This window comes from Balaenoptera musculus, chromosome 5, assembly GCF_009873245.2.
Source record: "Balaenoptera musculus isolate JJ_BM4_2016_0621 chromosome 5, mBalMus1.pri.v3, whole genome shotgun sequence".
Classification (NCBI taxonomy): domain Eukaryota; kingdom Metazoa; phylum Chordata; class Mammalia; order Artiodactyla; family Balaenopteridae; genus Balaenoptera; species Balaenoptera musculus.
Window position 1 is genome coordinate 16,677,809 of NC_045789.1, and position 5,931 is coordinate 16,683,739.

General features: G+C 35.3%; 1 non-coding gene across 1 annotated transcript; it reads right to left on the reverse strand.

Annotated features, from left to right (window-relative positions):
- Positions 1-3,305: 3,305 nt before the first annotated feature.
- On the reverse strand, positions 3,306-3,412 carry LOC118896233. The gene has a single exon (XR_005020139.1). It is a non-coding gene; the product is annotated as a U6 spliceosomal RNA (small nuclear RNA).
- Positions 3,413-5,931: the final 2,519 nt, after the last annotated feature.

Below are 5,931 nucleotides of genomic sequence, written 5' to 3' on the forward strand. Positions count from 1 at the left end.
TACAGTAACAGAAAATCAATAGACTGTATTAGAAAACCCAAAGGCTAATCAGAGCCCAATCTCCAGGCGCGATGTACTCCAAGAGAAGCATTGCTTTAGTACATAACTCAATTCTCTGAACACCACAGACTACAGGTTAATTCAAGCATTTAGGGGGAAAATGAGGGTCTTTAAAATATACATTTTGTTCTTTATTGCCTCCCAAAGAAACTTCAGTGCAGTACTGTAATGAATAATGATAACATACATTCTTAAAAACTGATGTTAGCTCAATCATTATGCCCAAATAGAATGAGAGGCCCTGCTGTGTAAAGAAATGAGATGTCATTAGTAAGCAACATCTCTGCTAAAAGGAGGATGCATGTTGTTACTTGTTAAACACACTATTAATATCTGTAAAGGTAAATGACGATTGGCTCTTTACTTTCATAAACAGCTGAATTTGCTGTCACATTTTAACTGATCCTGAACCCTAAGTGAAGATAGAGACTCAAATTGAAATTTACTGTGTGAAAAATTTCAAGTAAGTTGAAATTGATACTATATAATAAAAATGCATTTAGGTTAAACTATTCAAAAATACCAGGCTCAGAAAAATACCTAAATATTTTGCACTGGTGTAATGCTTTCCCCCTTGGGAACTCAAAACATTTTGGTATATATCATATGGCAGTTTTTCTAAATTTTCTCTATGCTAAGTAGAATATAGTCTTAATTCAAGTATTTTTTTTTTTTTTTGCCATTGTGGGAGTATAGAATTTATTCAAGAATTTTACCAGCAATATAGGTTCATAGTATTTCTACCCTCTTTGTTATTCCTATGTATTTTTAACATTTTGTTAAGTCTTCAAGAATAGGTTTGCTTTTTCAGATAAATTTATCATATCTCAGCACAATCCCGAATTGCGTATAACAAATTCTTGTTTCAGTATTAAAGGGACATTTATGTTTTAATGAACCTCTGATTTTATCTTAGGTTAACAACTTGAATTTAAATATTGCATAAATATATGTACTTATTGTAATAAATGAAATGTCAAGGTCAATTTGAATCTAATAATCCTAACAAAATAAAGTAACATCATGAAAAGTGAAGCCCTGCTTGGAAACAGAAGCTAATTAAGAGGTTTTTAATGCCCCAGAGAGAGAAGTGTACAGAGAGGAGTCATAGCTGGTTTAAGACTGGCAACTCTGTTGCATGTGACAGCTCATTCACCTGTCCCACCCAGACACAATCCAGCATCTGGGCTGATAATTATTAGACTTCAGAACACTTCTTGGAAATTGTCCATGTATTAGAGTGCTTACAAAAGCAGGCCTTCTGGAATTACTGTAGTTTTATATATTAATAAATGCTTTATCAATATGCATATATTTCTTTACCTCTGAGTTACAGCTATTTCGACATGCCAAAAGAGGAGTGCTGTAGATTTAAAGAAATATTTTTACAAAAGATCATTCTTTTTGTTTTCCTTTTGAAGACAGATATTATAATTTATAATGCCAATATTTAAAATTCAAAATGCATTACCTCTGTGGAATAATACTGGTGAATAAATTCTCATAAATAAAATAAGTGAAAGGATCTAATTTTAGCATAAACTTTAAAAATATTTTACCTTCTGTTTACCATTTAGCAACTTTGAGATGTCTTCTTTTTAAAGATTTTTAAATAAAATTTTCAGACATGTTTATGTCCATAGTATCCTAATACAATATGCATTTTGAAAAACTATATTTAGTAAGTGATTCTCTAAGGTGAATAAGAAAAGACTAATTTGAAGCTTCAATGGATAGTTGTCTGAGTAGATTGTACTGTACACTGAAAATGGTTGATTTCGTGTTCTTTTCTAAGAGCAAATGTGTTCTATTTATCGAGGCACTCCTACCATTCTGTAACCTTGGATAAGTCACTTCAGTATGTTCATTGTAGAATCTCAAGACATTCTATCAACTGTAAACATCTTACTAGACAAAAGTTTGGAAACACATTTTTACAGACACATTTATATACTACAGTGTGAAGTTATTTCTCAAATCTTCCTCCAACTGTATTCTCTCGCATCACATAAAATCCATGTCCCATAGTCTTTAGCAAAGACATAGTTTTATAGTCTATGTGTCCTTTTAGGTTCTAGAAATCTTCAAATATTCACAATATGTTATTGAAAAATCTTTTAGATACAAAAAATAGGAACCAAATTTAAACTGGGAGACTACAGTCCATGGGTTCAGTCACTGCTAGATTCATGAAATCAGTGACATCAAGGCCAGATTCTCTTATACTCAAATTCTCTATTCATACAGTTGATAGAAAACCTGCTGGCAGGACCAGACTTACATCCTAACAGCTTATCAGTGCCAGTATGAAAGGGACATTGAAGAGCAATGAAAACATGTCCTTGGAAGAACTCTGGTCTAATTTTGTCACAAATATTTGTTGAGTAATGAATCCCCATCTCTTCCCTGTATCAGTTACTGCGTCTTAGGGTTGATGAACTCTGATTTACTGCACCTGTATAATGGCCCCAAAACCATGAATGGGGAGTGATGGGGTCCGCTCTACATAGATAAGTTTTCACAAAAATAAATGGTTCTGCTTTTAGAATAAAAAAGGGTATAATGGGTGTTGAACATCACAAAACAATAGATATCAAAACTATTAGATTTCCTAGGACCTGATAATAACTTACATGTTGGCTTTTCCCCCATTATTAAGAATCCATTGAGCAAAATATCTTAATTGACAAGAATCTCATCTGTCAAACAGCAGAAGAACTAGTTCCTATCAGGAGAGCCATGAAAGTGTATGACATTGAAGTTGATACTCTATATAACTATAGTACAAACAATCTATCATATAAACAGCTATTTTTCAGATTATCATCCAAGGGTGATACCTAAAGGCTATAGTTTTGTTCTTTCAAAACATGATAGTTTTTAAGATTAATTTTAACATATAAACCCCTATCCTTTTCATTTCTTTACAATTTATCCATTGATGAACCTGGGCTATTTGATATAAAGAATTTCCCACAGTCTGGATTTGGCTATTTTTATATGCGCAACATAGTTCAAAATGTGCTTTTTTCCTTTGCATTTTCAGTATACTGGCAGCTGAATATAGAGACCTGATCAGACTCAGGTTCATTTCTTTGGCAAGGTTATAAATGGCTGTTCATCAAGAACAGGGACAGACAATGTCTGATTTTTTTTCTTTATTGCATTTTTATTTATTTATTTTATTTATTTATTTTTATATTTATTTTTGGCTGTGTTGGGTCTTCGTTTCTGTGCGAGGGCTCAAAAATATGGAACGCTTCATGAATGTGCGTGTCATCCTTGCGCAGGGGCCATGCTAATCTTCTCTGTATCGTTCCAATTTTAGTATATGTGCTGCTGAAGCGAGCACGTCTGATTTTTTTTTTCCTCATTTTTATTTGTGCTCAATGCCCACATCCATTAATTCATCGGGGCTGCTAAATGGTGATATTCTATTCTATCATTTTTTTTTTCAATATTGCTTGGTATACTTTTATAAGACACTTCCCCCACACCTATTATGTGCCTATTGGTATAGTTCTTATAGAAACAGCAGTATCAATGTTTGATTATTTTACTCTATTTACCAGTCTTCAGAATAATAAACTGTTTCTCTATTATGTTGGACAGTTTATATGTTAACTTGAGTAAGCTACAGTCACCAGTTAGTCAAACGCTTATCTTGTCATGCTGTGAAGGTATTTTATAGATGTGATTTATGATCCATAACTAGTGACTTAACTGAAGGAGATTATCCAAGATAATCTGGGCGGGCATAAATTAATTAGTTGAACAGCCATAAATTAATTAGTTGAACAAACCTTCAGAACTGAGGTTTCCTGAAGAAGAAGAAATTCTGCCTGTGGCTAGCAGCTTCAGTTCATGTGCAAGAGTTCTAGCCTGCCCTTGTTGATAACCAGTCCTTTGGATTTTAAATTGGCCTTAGAAGCCCCACAATTTTATGTCAATCCTTTCCATTAAATCTCATTTTATATAGATAACATATATTTCTGATTCTGCTTCTCTTGTTGAACCCTGACTGACAACAGATTTTTAGTAACGAGGTGGTTTTGGAGGAATAGCATGATAAGGATGAGTTTTCTAAAACTGGTTCTGGGTTTTGCTGAACTGCTTCTCTACTCTGCTTAGATTCCAAAGACTAATGACTCTACTATTTTCAGTGGTAAAAATGGCACTTGTAGTCCAAGGCATGATTTGGCAATAGAGATAGACAAAATATCACCTTGAATACTCTTAACCAAATACGTAACGAAGGGAATGTTCTACATGACCATGTATTTGATGCTTTAGAATATTGTAGTCAAGCTAAGAGGATAATATTTCTCCTGACTGTGCTGAGAAAAGTAAGGAAAGGAAAGGATTATCTCAGGGTTTCAAATTCCCAGGTTCAGCTGAGTATAAATGACCTGAAAGCTTCTGTTATCTGCCTTGAAAGAAACCTTTATCTCCTGTTGCCACAAGGCTGAGATTTCTGAAAACAAAAGTCAGAATCTCAGAGAAACAGACAGTAGAGTGGTGGTTACCAGGGCTTGGGGGTGGGGAAAATGGGAAGATACGGGTCAAAGGTGAGGAAACTTCTAGTTATAAGATTAACAAATTCTGGGGATCTAATATACAGTATGATGATTATAGCTAATAATATGTATTATAGGTTTGAATATTGCTGAGAGAGGAGATCTTCAATGCTTTCCACCACAAAAAAAAGAAATGGTATTAATAATTATATGATGGCATGGTAATTATGTGAAGGTGATAATCTTCTTGCAATATATAAGATGTATCAAATCAACATGTTGTAAACCTTAAACTTACACAATGCTATATGTCTATTATATCTTAATAAAGCTGGAAACGAAAAGTCAGAGTCTCATTTTGTGAATGATGGGATTACAGTGCAAATTGAATCCCCCACCTCATTGTTTGGGGAGTGAGATGCTGAAAATTCAAATGGGATCATATATGCAGATCACTATGAAGCCAAGGAAGACAAATCCCTAAATTCTTCTCTGTCAGCAGAACGCCTTCCTGAGATTGCTGCCTTGCAAGGCACTGTTGATGCTATTTAGGGGCCCACCCCAGCCATCTCTTTGTTTCTGGACCTATAACTACACAGGACTATTATAGACTGGGCCTTATACTTAGACTCAATTACTAATAGATCCCAAAGAGGAAGACACAAAGTGTGACCCATGAAAGGTGCCTGACACATCAAAAGAACTGCATGATTATTTTCAGTATATACAAATGTACAAAAATTTGGGGGATATGTGTGGGAATGGATTTTAAAGGTGTGGGTAATGGTGGGAAGAACATAAAATTAGATCAAGCCGGGTGCTTCTCTGGTGGTGCAGTGGTTAAGAATCCACCTGCCAATGCAGAGGACACGGGTTCGAGCCCTGGTCCGGGAAGATCCCGCATCCCCGCGGAGCAACTGAGCCCCTGCGCTACAACTACTGAGCCTGTGCTCTAGAGCCCGTGAGCCACAACTACTGAAGCTTGCATGCCTAGAGCCCGTGCTCCACAGCAAGAGAAGCCACCGCCACGAGAAGCCCACACGCACCACAACGAAGAGTAGCCCCCAACTAGAGAAAGCCCACGTGCAGCAACGAAGACCCAATGCAACCAAAAATAAATAAATTTTAAAAAATTAGATCAAAGCCACATTTACTGATACAGGATCACCAAACAGGGATTCTGGACTCAGTGTTTGATTGAAGATGTTAGAAAGGGCTCTAACAATTGTTTTGCTTGATTGTCTGATAGACCCTAACATGGACTACACTAAATGAAGTTGAAATATCAAAACTATCTTGGTAAACTATAGAGGAAAATGTCCAAAGACTTAGAGAGACTGGAATGTTAGAATAC